The 13,675-nt window shown below is 43.4% G+C and overlaps 1 protein-coding gene across 1 annotated transcript in view; it reads left to right on the top strand.

Annotated features, from left to right (window-relative positions):
* Positions 1-1,453: 1,453 nt before the first annotated feature.
* The window catches only part of foxn3 (forkhead box N3), a 112,552-nt gene continuing 100,330 nt past the window's right edge, over positions 1,454-13,675 (top strand). The window contains exon 1 of the mRNA XM_064927570.1: positions 1,454-1,679. The gene's annotated coding sequence lies outside the window, so the exon portion shown is untranslated. The remainder of the gene's footprint in view (positions 1,680-13,675) is intronic.

Here is a 13,675-nt window from a genome sequence, read left to right as displayed (position 1 = left end):
AACAGTAGACCACATAATAATATAGAAACTGTTTTAACTCTGTGGAGCATTCTATTGTGATGTAGAGCCTGGTAAACTGACTGTACATACTGTATGGAATCGACCTCTTACCCTTCCATGGGTATCTATGAGCACTCTACATACTGTATGTGCTGTGTGTGCTATATAGTTAATGAATGCTATGTAGTCAATGCCATTACCTCCCTAGTTCACCCTCCCCTCCCCCTACACACATACATGCCGGCAAACAGACACACACACATACATGCCGGCAAACAGACACACACACACACACACACACACCAAGTCTTCCCATCTATTCCCTGAAAGCTGTAAGGATGTTTTATTCCCTTTTGCGTGAGTGTTTGTCTCCTCTGTGTGTGTGTGTGTGTGTGTGTGTGTGTGTGTGTGTGTGTGTGTGTGTGTGTGTGTGTGTGTGTGTGTGTGTGTGTGTGTGTGTGTGTGTGTGACTCCAGGCGATGCACTGCCTGTGTGTTGTAGCTATAAAGCTTGCTCCACTTCATCACATTATATGGGTCATTGTTCTATTGGTTCTCTCTTTGTTACATCTCCTAACAGACAGTAATGTTGTCTTTTGGATGAAGTGACATTGATGTATCCCTCTCCTCTCTCTCTCTCTCTCTCTCTCTCTCTCTCTCTCTCTCCTCTCTCTCTCTCTCTCTCCTCTCTCCTCTCTCTCTCCCCTCTCTCTCTCTCTCCTCTCCTCTCCTCTCCTCTCTCGCTCTCTCCTCTCTCTCTCTCTCTCTCTCTCTCTCTCTCCTCTCTCTCCCCTCTTTCTGCTTGCACTCAGCCCACATTCAATGCTACAAATTCAGTTGTAACTGATAATCACCAGGTATTATTTGTTAAATCGAGATCAACAAGTTCTCCCCTGAAGTCAGTAAACCAAAAACCCATACCTGGAAATATGATCCATACTATATTGAAGGTAGTATCAGCAAGATGACATTGCCACGAGCAATACCACAGATATTGAGATGAGCATAATGCAAGACTTTGCTTTCAGACAGTCACATGGGCCTTGACAAACACATTTTGAGATTTTTTTCCTTGTTCTAAAATCCTGCACACGTTGAGTCATTATTCTTGTGCTCTTAAGGATTTTCCCTGTAAGGCGTGTCTCTTTCTCTGTCTGGAAACATTACATTTTAATTATGGCTGTCAGATCACTAACTGCTTTTCTAATTGGTGGAGAAAAAATGACCTAGAGACTTAAGCTCACTTTGTTCTGTGTGACGTTGACTAGTGTGTGTGTGTGTGTGTGTGTGTGTGTGTGTGTGTGTGTGTGTGTGTGTGCGCACGCGCGCTTGCGTGCGTGCGTGCAAGCCACCTCGCAAGGCGACAAGGAACAATGACATTCTTTCAGTCAACCCAGGAGACACTAGGACCCAGAGAGTTACTGGCTCCTGAGTCCGACTGCCTCCTCTGTTCCAGCACAGAGAGAGAGAGACCGAGAGAGGAAGAGAGAGAGAGAGAAGCTAGAGGAAGAGAAGTGAGTGTGGTCATCTCAATGGTCTCTGCTGTGGTCTCTGCTGTAACACTGAATCTGAACGGAATGGAGGGATTAAACGGAGGGATCTAAAGCTTTTGGAGGGAGAAGAAGAACGAGTGACAAAAGAAGGAGTATTTCAGGATCGGGAGAGCCGCAGGATTGAAAGGTTACTATACACTTTATCTAATCTGACTTGTTCTTGTCAGGAGTCGTGTGTGTGTGTGTGTGTGTGTGTTTGAACAGGTCACGCTCCTGCCCCTGTGAGGGGTATGTGTGGTAGCTAGCAGTTCACACACACACACTGTGCGACACTATGTGAAGTGTGTCTATGGGTCTTTTCTTCTGAATATTCCATTCTGTCACCCTCCTCTTTTCATTGCTGTCACCCACCTCTATTCTCTCTCCTTCACCCGTTCGAAATCTCTCATTCTCCTTTCTCTCTCCCTCTTTCTCGCCCTCTCTCTCTCCCCCTTTCTCCCCCTCTCTCTCTGTTGCTTTCCCTCGCTCACGTTCATTGTAGCTGGGGAGTGTTGTTAAAAGTGTGTTCAAGGTCAGTGTTTGACTCGCACTGTAGAACAATTTTCCTCGTAGTAAACTACTGGCTCAACTAAACTATACAGCCTGCCAGTGACAGACCAGACTAGAGACAAACTTACACTGAGAGAGGAGAGATGGGGAGAGAGAGAGTGAATGGAGGAGAGAGAGAGAGAGAGCGAGAAAGAGAGAGAGAATGAGTGAGAGTTGGGTGAAAGGAAAATACGCAGCGAGTTTGACTCTAACAATCTTTCAACTGAGACCAGGGGAAGAGTGATAAAAGAGAACGAGAGAAATGGAGAGAGTGACAACCAGGAAGGAGAGCAGCTAAAACGCGGCAGCCAGAGCCATGTGAATCCAGCATAGCAGCCAACAAGCCATTGATAGCCTCTCTGTCTTTATGAATGCAGCCCTCAGTGGTTAACACACATCTATACGGAGCATACTTTCCTAATATTGAGTTGCAACCCCCATTTGCTCTTAGAACAGCCTCAATTCTTTGGGGCATAGACTATACAAGGAGTTGAAAGCAATCCACAGCGATGCTGACCCTTCTTGACTCCAATGCTTCCCACAGTTGTATCAAGTTGGCTTGATGTCCTTTGGGTTGTGGACCATTCTTGATATACACGGAACTGTTGAGCGTGAAAAACCCAGCAGCATTGCAGTTCTTGACACAAACCCGTGCGATTGGCACCTACCACCATACCCCGTTCAAAGGCACTTAAATATTTTGTCTTACCCATTCACCCTCTGAATGGCACACATACACAATTCATGTCGGCAGGTAGCCTAGTGGTTAGAATGTTGGGCCAGTAACCGAAGGTTCGCTGGATTGAATCCCTGAGCTGACAAGGGAAAAATCTGTCATTCTTCCCCTGAACAAGGCAGTTAACCCACTGTTCCCCAGCAGGCAGCCATTGTAAATAAGAATTTGTTCTTAACCGACTTGCCTAGTTAAGTACAGGTAACATTTAAAACAATGTCTCAAGGCTTAAAAATCATTATTTAACCTGTCTCCTATCCTTCATCTACACTGATTGAAGTGTATTTAACAAGTGACATCAAAAAGAGATCATAGCTTTCACCTGGATTCACCTGTCAGTGTATGTCATGGAAAGAGCAGGTTTTCCTTATGTTTTGTATACTCAGTGTAAGCTCGGCTATCTTTGAACACATTGAGACAAGGCTAACTTTCTGTCTGTTAATTTGGGCTTGTTAGTACTGGTACACACCACTTACCATGCTCAACTATACAATAGAGAGATCTACAGAGCCTTCGGAAAGTATTCAGACCCCTTGACTTTTTCCACATTTTGTTACGTTACAGCCTTATTCTAAAATTGATTATAAAAAAAGAAATCCTCAGCAATCTCAACACACAATACCCAATAATGACAAATCGAAAACAGTTTTTTGGAAATGTATTAAAAACAAAAAGCAGAAATACCCTATTTACATAAGTATTCAGACCCTTTGCTATGAGACTCGGAATTGAGCTCAGGTGCATTTTGTTTCTGTTGATCATCCTGGAGTTGTTTCTAAAACTTGATTGGAGTCCATCTGTGGTAAATTCATTTGATTGAACATGATTGTCTATATAAGCTCCCACAGTTGACAGTGCATGTCAGAGCAAAAACCAAGCCATGAGGTTGACTGAATTGTCCATAGAGCTTAGAGTCAGGATTGTGGCGAGGCACAGATCTGGGGAAGGTTACCAAAACATTTCTGCAGCATTGAACGTCCCCAAGAACACAGTGGCCTCCATCATTCTTAAATGGAAGAAGTTTGAACCACCAAGACTCTTCCTAGAGCTGGCAGCCACGACAAACTGAGCAATTGGGGGAGAAGGGCCTTGGTCAGGGAGGTGACCAAGAATCCGACGGTCAGTCTGACAGAGCTCCAGAGTTCCTCTGTGGAGATGGGAGAACCTTCCAAAAGGACAACCATCTCTGCAGCACTCCACCAATTAGACCTTTACGGTAGAGTGGCCAGACAGAAGCCACAACAAACTACTGACTAAAGGGTCTGAATAGTTATATAAATGTGATATTTCAATTTTTTTATATACATTTGCAAAAAAAAAATTCAATTTTTTAAAACGTTTTTGCTTTGCCATTATGGGATATTGTGTTTAGACTGATTACGGAAAAAATACAATTTAATAAATTTTTAGAGTAAGGCTGTAACGTAACAAAATAGAAAAAGTCAAGGGGTCTGAATATTTTCCAAATGCGCTGTAGATGCAGTCGGTCAATGCAAATTAGATGTCCATGTGACTGGGATTCCCAACCCAGCCAGTTCATATAGTATTGGATCTATTCTGATATTTTATGTGGTGTAAGTGGAGGCATTCTTGATCTTAGCAGATTCTCTCCCTAGTAACTACAGAGACAGGAATAGCCTTGCACTGTTCACTGCTTCTGTGAGTGTGTGAGTGTGTGAGTATGTATGTATGTATGTATGTATGTATGTATGTATGTATGTATGTATGTAATGTAATGTTTTGTATGTATGTACGTACAGTGGGGCAAAAACGTATTTAGTCAGCCACCAATTGTGCAGGTTCTCCCACTTAAAAAGATGAGAGAGGCCTGTAGTTTTCATCATAGGTACACTTCAACTATGACAAACAAAACGAGAGAAAAAAAATCCAGAAAATCACATTGTAGGATTTTTTATGAATTTATTTGCAAATTATAGTGGAAAACAAGTATTTGGTCACCTACAAACAAGCAAGATTTCTGGCTCTCACAGACCTGTAACTTCTTCTTTAAGAGGCTGCTCTGTCCTCCACTCGTTACCTGTATTAATGGCACCTGTTTGAACTTGTTATCAGTATAAAAGACACCTGTCCACAACCTCAAACAGTCACACTCCAAACTCCACTATGGCCAAGACCAAAGAGCTGTCAAAGGACACCAGAAACAAAATTGTAGACCTGCACCAGGCTGGGAAGACTGCATCTGCAATAGGTAAGCAGCTTGGTTTGAAGAAATCAACTGTGGGAGCAATTATTAGGAAATGGAAGACATACAAGACCACTGATAATCTCCCTCGATCTGGGGCTCCACGCAAGATCTCACCCCGTGGGGTCAAAATGATCACAAGAACAGTGAGCAAAAATCTCAGGACCACACCGGGGGACCTAGTGAATGACCTGCAGAGAGCTGGGACCAAAGTAACAAAGCCTACCATCAGTAACACACTACGCCACCAGGGACGAAAAGTGTGAAAAGTGCAAATCAATACCAGAGCAACAGCAAAGGACCTTGTGAAGATGCTGGAGGAAACAGGTACAAAAGTATCTGTATCCACAGTAAAACGAGTCCTATATCAACATAACCTGAAAGGCCACTCAGCAAGGAAGAAGCCACCTCTCCAAAACAACCATAAAAAAGCCAAACTACGGTTTGCAACTGCACATGGGAACAAAGATAGTACTTTTTTGAGATATGTCCTCTGGTCTAATGAAACAAAAATAGATATGTTTGGCCATAATGACCATTGCTATGTTTGGAGGAAAAAGGGGGAGGCTTGCAAGCCAAAGAACACCATCCCAACCCTGAAGCACAGCCGTGGCAGAATCATGTTGTGGGGGTGCTTTGCTGTAGGAGGGACTGGTGCACTTCACAAAATAGATGACATCATAAGGAAGCAAAATTATGTGGATATATTGAATTAACATCTCAAGACATCAGTCAGGAAGTTAAAGCTTGGTCGCAAATGGGTCTTCCAAATGGACAATGACCCCAAGCATACTTCCAAAGTTGTGGCAAAATGGCTTAAGGACAACAATGTCAAGGTATTGGAGTGGCCAACACAAAGCCCTGATCTCAATCCTATAGAGAATTTGTGGGAAGAACTGAAAAAGAGTGTGCGAGCATGGAGGTCTACAAACCTGACTCAGTTACACCAGCTCTGTCAGGAGGAATGGGCCAAAACTTATTGTGGGAAGTTTGTGGAAGGCTACCCGAAACGTTTGACCCAAGTTCAACGATTTAAAGGCAATACTACCAAATGCTAATTGAGTGTATGTAAACTTCTGACCCACTGGGAATGTGATGAAAGAAATAAAAGTTTAAATAAATCATTCTCTCTGCTATTATTCTGACTTTTCACATTCTTAAAATAAAGTGGTGATCCTAACTGACCGAAGACAGGGAATTTTTCAAGGATTAAATGTCAGGAATTGTGAAAAATTCAGTTTAAATGTATTTGGCTAAGGTGTATGTAAACTTCCGACTTCAACTGTATGTGACCAGAGGCTCGGTTTGATTTACATTTAAAAAAAATATTGCTTTAGTCCCATTTTCACAAGCATGTGGTAAGCTTTCACAACTCTTAGTACAAAACTCAGAACTGGTCACACATGTAACGCAGCCAGTCTTTCTTTCAGAACCTGTCATTGTGCCATCATGTATGGGTGGCAGTATAGCCTAGTGGTTAGCGCGTTGGACTAGTAACTGAAAGGTTGTAAGTTTGAATCCCCGAGCTGACAAGGTACAAATTTGTCGTTCTACCCCTGAGCAAGGCAGTTAACCCACTGTCATTGAAAATAATAATTTGTTCTTAACTGACTTGCCTGGTAAAAAAAATACAGTTTGGATTGTAAACATCTCTCAAGTTATTTGTAAAATGTAATGAGAACATCGTTTTAATCACAATTAGATCTTGTCAATTTTGTTGTTTAACAACCAGTTAATCCAATAGCAAACAATGCAAGATACACGTTTCAAATCACCCTTAGAAGTGCTGGAAGTAATATGCTACAGTACTACATTACACAGTTCACATTAGGCAATATACTTACTTACATTAACCCAACAAAATTGACAAAATCTATAATTTCTATAATATCTATCAAATGTGTAATCAAAGGTGTGATTAATGAAGACATCCTCTACAATCATTCATGCAACAAACAAAATGTGTACTGTCTAATCAAATGTAAGAAATTAAATTAAACAAATTAAATGAACTCATTCATTTGCGTCAAGCCTGTCTTGAGGATTTGGCCATAAATTCTCATCCATATCACTGTGAATGTCCTCATTGTTCATGCGCCGCAGGAAAAACCTTTAGGCATGGCGAATCCAAGCTTGACCTTGATGTCGTCACATGCCTCATCCATGGCCAGAAGGAGGGTGGCACGTCACAGGATCGCGAACATACACCTTCCACCTCCATGCTGAAAAAGGAGTGTATAAGAGCAGGTATAGGGTCACGAATCAGGGATGGCCCCAAAACCATGCCTGAACCACCTCTGCATGGTTGAACTTGACATTGTCCCACACAATGACATAGGTGACCCCTTCACCTTGACAGGCCTGCTCAATTTCATTGAGAACCACAATGAGGTGTTCAGAGTTGTAGGATCCAAGTAATGGCTTACGTCCTACCACACCATCTTCAGAGATAGCTGCGCACATGGAGATATTTGCCCCACGTTGTCCAGGCACTTGGACGGTCGATGAGTTTCCACCCACAGAGTTCTGGCCAGGTTGCAGCCCACTTCATCAACAAAGATGTACCTGTGCTGGTTTACAGCAACATCAAGCACTATCACCCTTTTGGTTAGTTATTTTTTACAGTATAGTTACAATATGATATTGTGAAGTAACATGTGCATTAATAGTAACAGTAATACAGTATATAGTGCTGTACCTGAACATACTTGGCCCGTAGTTGTTTCACCTGGTCGTTGTTTTCTCTTAAAAGGCAACAGGTACATTTGTTTCATAGATATCTGGTGCCTCTTCAAAAGGCGGGCGATTGTTGGAAGACTGATGGATGCCAAACTGGCAAATGTGTCATCGTTCTCCTCAATGGTCTGCTTTTTTCAGACAGCCGTATGTCATTCCTGGCCCTCACGCTTTCCACCAATGCCCACTCCTGCTGGTCGGTCAGCACACGGCCATGGGGTCTTCTGTCAATTCTGAGGATAGAACAGAGTATACTTCCAATAGATCATACTGGAACGATACTGTAACATTTTGTGAATTGACATGCATTACAATATGCCATTTGCTGTAAATGTAATGGTAAAGCACAGTGCATACCCTGCAGACGTACCGGCCTACCGGACTTCATTAGACACAACAGTACCCTGCCATCTGCCCCCCCCCCCTCTGATGTCCACCCCTCTGATGGGCCCCTTGTCCGCGAGCTCTTTGATTTCTTCCTCTCCCTTGCTGTCTATCCTGCTCCATGTTAAAAGAATTTGCAAGTGTTCACACACCCCCTTTTATATGGTCACCAATTGTGGTTACCACTATCTGAAATCAATTAGCAATAACCAGTAGTCATTATGGTTATCATTTATCATACATGTAGTTTAGATATTTATACTTTACCAACACATTTTATTTCTCTAGTTCTCAAAATCCATATATATTAGACCAACCAGTTTAAATTCTATAGGTTTGCCAAACTGTTAAGTGATTAACCATTAAGCCCAGTTGGATTAAGCGATGGCCAAACATATTTAAACAAATGAGAAGAGAATCACATGAAAAGTATTGTGAGCAATGCATTGTGTAAGGCAATTACAGGCAATTAAAGGTATTTCTAGAAAAAGTTACTGTGTGATTTTGTGTTGTACTTAGTCAATTACAAATGTGCTAAAAGTTTTGAAAAAACAGCCCTTTTTAAAGATTTGTTTTGAGTTCTGTACTAAGAGTTGTGACATTTTACCACATACTTGTGAAAATAGTACCAAAGCGATACAAAAACAGTAATATTTGCATTATGAACTAAGCGTTGGTGTGCTGAAGGACACACACACACATTGGTCCCCCTCCATAAGAACGTTCCATTTGTAGCGAGACAAAGCTTCCTCACTCAGGAATTCTGCTGTTCGTCCGTATGGGTCAAGTCGGAGCAGCAGGAATTCTCTGGTAGTGTTGGGTGTGCTGACTGAGTGGAACTGTGTGTGCCTGTGCACTGTACACTGTACACTTGTGTGTGTGTGTTTGCCAGTCTGCTGTTCTTGCTTTTAAAGGGATCTCAGACGCTGAGCACTGTTTTCCATCACAGTTCCCATCAAATTTAGAGAATCCAAATGCTGCCCAGGAAAATGTGACCACTGAGTCTAGGGTTTGGAAAACCAGTATTCGACAATCACAATCATTATCCAGGGATGTGTCTGGGACAGTTTGGAATTGTTAGCCATCCAGGAAAACAAAATGTACAGGTACAAAATGTGAGGGATCCAAAGGGTTGTGCTGTTACAGCAACAAATAGAATTCAAACCACAACCAAAAACGTAACTCACACTCCAACTGTAGCCAAATCCTAATGCTACAGTAGAACAAGACCCAAAAGCTCATGCACTTGATGGTCATAGATCTGATGTTATCGCCACTCCTGTTCTTTCTAGCATTGCCATTAAGTGGATACCTGACTGTGTAGCAAAGCACAGTGCTAACTAGATAGTCTCTCTCTCTCTCTCTCTCTCTCTCTCGCTCTCGCTCTCTCTCTCTCTCTGGAGTCTGGTTTGTATCCCAAAGGGCACTCTATTCCCTATATAGTGCACTACTTTTGTCCAGAGCCCAATGGGCACCTAGGTGTCTTTTGGAGACTCAGGCGTAGCCAGCTTGCTCCGTAGAGTGGTACTCCTCATGTGTCCCGGTGAGGCTTTATATCTCTGCTTTCTCAATACACTGCTTTACTAAAAGACTTCTCAACATCCTCTTTTACTTCCCTCCCTCTGTTTATTTTGTTCCCCTCACTTTCACTCTTTTTTCCTATTTTCTTTCATCATGTCAATCTCTAACCTCTCTTCTCTTTCTCCTGCCCCTCTTTCGATTTCTTTCTCCTGCTCCCCCTTCTCTCTCTCTCTCTATCTGTGTCCATGGCCCCTTGTGGGGATTGAGCTCCGCCTATATAGGACACACTAACCCCACACCTGAAATCTCTGGCTCCTGATTGGATGCTGCCTCCCGAGCAAACAGGAAGTTCGGGGTTTCTACTAAATACCCAGAGGCTCGGTTACCATAGAGACAAAGATAAGTGGGAGAGTGAACAGTGCTCTCTTTATTTCTGCTTTATGAAGGTCATCTCAGGTTCTCTCTTCTCTCACATCTCTCCTTTATGTTTCTTTTTTGTGTTTCACTGAACCACCTCCGTCCGTCACACATTCTCTAGTCTAGTGCGTGCCTCTGTGTATGAACGTCCTGGACGCCCAAACCAGTATTTCATTTCAGAATGGATAAAAATGTGGTTAAAGTTAATGTTAAGGTAAGGGTTAGGTTAAGGTTAAGGTATGGGTTAGGTCATGGTTAAGGGGTTTGGTTAGGGTTAAGGTAAGGGTTAGGTCATGGTTAAGGGGTTTGGTTAGGGTTAAGGTAAGGGTTAGGTCATGGTTAAGGGGTTGGGTTGGGGTTAGGGTAAGGGTTAGGTCATGGTTAAGGGGTTGGGTTGGGTTGGGGTTAGGGTTAGGTCATGGTTAAGGGGTTGGGTTGGGGTTAGGGTAAGGGTTAGGTCATGGTTAAGGGGTTGGGTTGGGGTTAGGGTAAGGGTAAGGGTTAGGTCATGGTTAAGGGGTTGGGTTGGGGTTTGGTTAAGGGTTAGGTCATGGTTAGGGGGTTTGGTTAGGGTAAAGGGGTTGGGTTGTGGTTAGGGTTAAGGTAAGGGTTAGGTCATGGTTAAGGGATTGGGTTGGGGTTAGGGTAAGGGTTAGGTCATGGTTAAGGGGTTGGGTTGGGGTTAGGGTTAAGGTAAGTGTTAGGTCATGGTTAAGGGGTTTGGTTGGGGTAAGGGTAAGAGTTAGGTCATGGTTAAGGGGTTGGGTTAGGGTTAAGGGGTTGGGTTGGGGTTAGGGTTAAGGTAAGCGTTAGGTCATGGTTAAGGGGTTTGGTTGGGGTTAGGGTTAAGGTAAGGGTTAGGTCATGGTTAAGGGGTTTGGTTGGGGTTAGGGTTAAGGTAAGAGTTAGGTCATGGTTAAGGGGTTTGGTTGGGATTCGGGTTAAGGTAAGAGTTAGGTCATGGTTAAGGGGTTTGGTTGGGGTTCGGGTTAGGGTTAAGGTAAGGGTTAGGTCATGGTTAAAGGGTTTGGTTGGGGTTAGGGTTAAGGGGTTTGGTTAGGGTTAGGGTTAAGGTAAGGGTTACGTCATGGTTAAGGGGTTTGATTGGGGTTGGGGTTAAGGTAAGGGTTAGGTCATGGTTAAGGGGTTTGGTTGGGGTTGGGGTTAGGGTTAAGGTAAGGGTGAAGGTAAGGGTTAGGCCATGGTTATGTTGTTTCCTTGGGGTATGGGTTAGGGTTAAGGTAAGGGTTAGGTCATGGTTAAGGCTTTGGTTAGGGTTAAGGTAAGGGTTAGGTTGAGGTTAAGAGGTTTGGTTGGGGTTGGGGTTGGGGTTAGGGTAAGGGTTAGGTCATGGTTAAGGGTTTGGTTGGGGCTAGGGTTAAGATAAGGGTTAGGTCATGGTTAAGGGGTTTGGTTAGGGTTAAGATAAGGGTTATGTCATGGTTAAGGGATTTGTTTGGGGTTAGGGTTTGGGTAAGGGTTAGGTCATAGTTAAGATGTTTGGTTAGGGTTGAGGTAAGCGTTAGGTCGAGGTTAAGGGGTTTGTTTGGGGTTAGGGTTAGGGTTAGGGTTAAGGTAAGGGTTAGGTCATGGTCAAAGGGTTTGGTTGGGGTTAGGGTTAGGGTTTGGGTAAGGGTTAGGTCATGGTTAAGGGGTTTGGTTAGGGTTAAGGGGTTGGGTTGGGGTTGGTGTTAAGGTAACGGTTTGGTCATGGTTAAGGGGTTTGGTTGGGGCTAGGGTTAAGATAAGGGTTAGGTCATGGTTAAGGGATTGGGTTGGGGTTAGGGTAAGGGTTGGGTCATGGTTAAGGGGTTGGGTTAGGGTTAGGGTTAAGGTAAGGGTTAGGTCATGGTTAAGGGGATTGTCGGGGTTGGGGTTAGGGTTAAGGTAAGGGTTAGGTCATGGTTAAGGGGTTTGGTTGGGGTTAGGGTTATGGTAAGGGTTAGGTCATGGTTAAGGGGTTTGGTCGGGGTTAGGGTTAAGGTAAGAGTTAGGTCATGGTTAAGGGGATTGGTCGGGTTAGGGTTAGGGTTAAGGTAAGGGTTAGGTCATGGTTAAGGGGATTGTCGGGGTTGGGGTTAGGGTTAAGGTAAGGGTTAGGTCATGGTTAAGGGTTTGGTTGGGGTTAGGGTTATGGTAAGGGTTAGGTCATGGTTAAGGGGTTTGGTTGGGGTTAGGGTTAAGGTAAGAGTTAGGTCATGGTTAAGGGGTTTGGTTGGGATTAGGGTTAAGGTAAGGGTTAGGTCATGGTTAAAGGTATTGTCGGGGTTAGGGTTAAGGTAAGGGTTAGGTCATGGTTAAGGGGTTTGGTTGGGTTTAGGGTTAAGGTGAGGGTTAAGGTAAGGATTAGGTCATGGTTAAGGTGTTTGGTTGGGGTAGGGGTTAGGGTTAAGGTAAGGTCATGGTTAAGGGGTTTGGTTGGGGTTATGGTTAAGGTAAGGGTTAGGTCATGGTTAAGGGGTTTGGTTGGGGTTAGGGTTAAGGTAAGGGTTAGGTCATGGTTATAGGGTTTGGTTGGGGTTGGGGTTATGGTAAGGGTTAGGTCATGGTTAAGGGGATTGGTCGGGTTAGGGTTAGGGTTAAGGTAAGGGTTAGGTCATGGTTAAGGGGTTTGGTTGGGGTTGGGGTTAGGGTTAGAGTTAGGGTAAGGGTTAGGTTTTGGCTTGTCGGTTTAAGCATCAGCTGTGTCCTTATTGTCTCTCCCGTTGACCCTGTCCCTGTATGGTTGGTTCACTGACCATGTTCGTGTGTGTGTGTGTGCGTGTGTGTGTGTGTTTGTGTGTGTGTGTTTACTTGCGTATGCGTGTGAATGAATGACATGAATCAATGAATTACATTTTATTTTTGAGTCAATTCGTCAGTTGGCAACCCATCCCTTACGGGATTAATTGACAGATAAAGAAACGTAACAATAGTTCACGGTGATAATTCAGTGATAATTCTTCCGGTGTTATGTGCAGTGCACGCCGCATAGAGAATTAAAAATAAATTAATTCATAATAGTAAATAAGGTTATTCAAACAGTAATAATAACCTTAGAGCAGTAAAAGATAATTCAAATAAATAAACACAGAAAAATGTGTGCGTTCAGTCTATTTCTACGCTGTGATGTCAGGATGGTGTGCGTGTGTGTGTTTTGTGTGTCTAAAACAGTGATACGGCTGGCGGGTCGTTAATTGATTTCATGAGTATTGTGTCCCACAGGCTCTCAAACTGCCTCTCCATTCAATAACGTTTCAAGGTCTCTTTCTCCCTCTCTCTTGCTTCCTCTCTCTTTTTCTCAGTCTTTCTCTCTTTCTAACTACTGGAGTTGGGCAGCATTATCATTGTTACTGCAGTGCTTCCTGTTGACGTTGTGTTAACTGGGAAAGGCTTCTCGGCAGGAAACCTGTCAGGCACTGTTATATGTGCGTGTATGTGTGTGGCACATCTCTTAGTTAGTCAAAGATGGATAGAAATGGAGACAAGCCGTATCTCTCTCTCCTTCTTCCTCTCTATCTTCCCTTTCCCTCTTTCTCTTAACTTCAAGAAATCTCTCCAGTGTTGATGTGGCAATTGTCCCTCTCAGTTGACACACTGTTGTTGCTATGCAGTTTTGTGA

This window comes from Oncorhynchus masou, chromosome 21 (genome assembly GCF_036934945.1).
Source record: "Oncorhynchus masou masou isolate Uvic2021 chromosome 21, UVic_Omas_1.1, whole genome shotgun sequence".
Lineage (NCBI taxonomy): Eukaryota > Metazoa > Chordata > Actinopteri > Salmoniformes > Salmonidae > Oncorhynchus > Oncorhynchus masou.
Note: the sequence above shows the minus strand (reverse complement) of the source record. Positions and strands in the feature narration are given on the sequence as shown.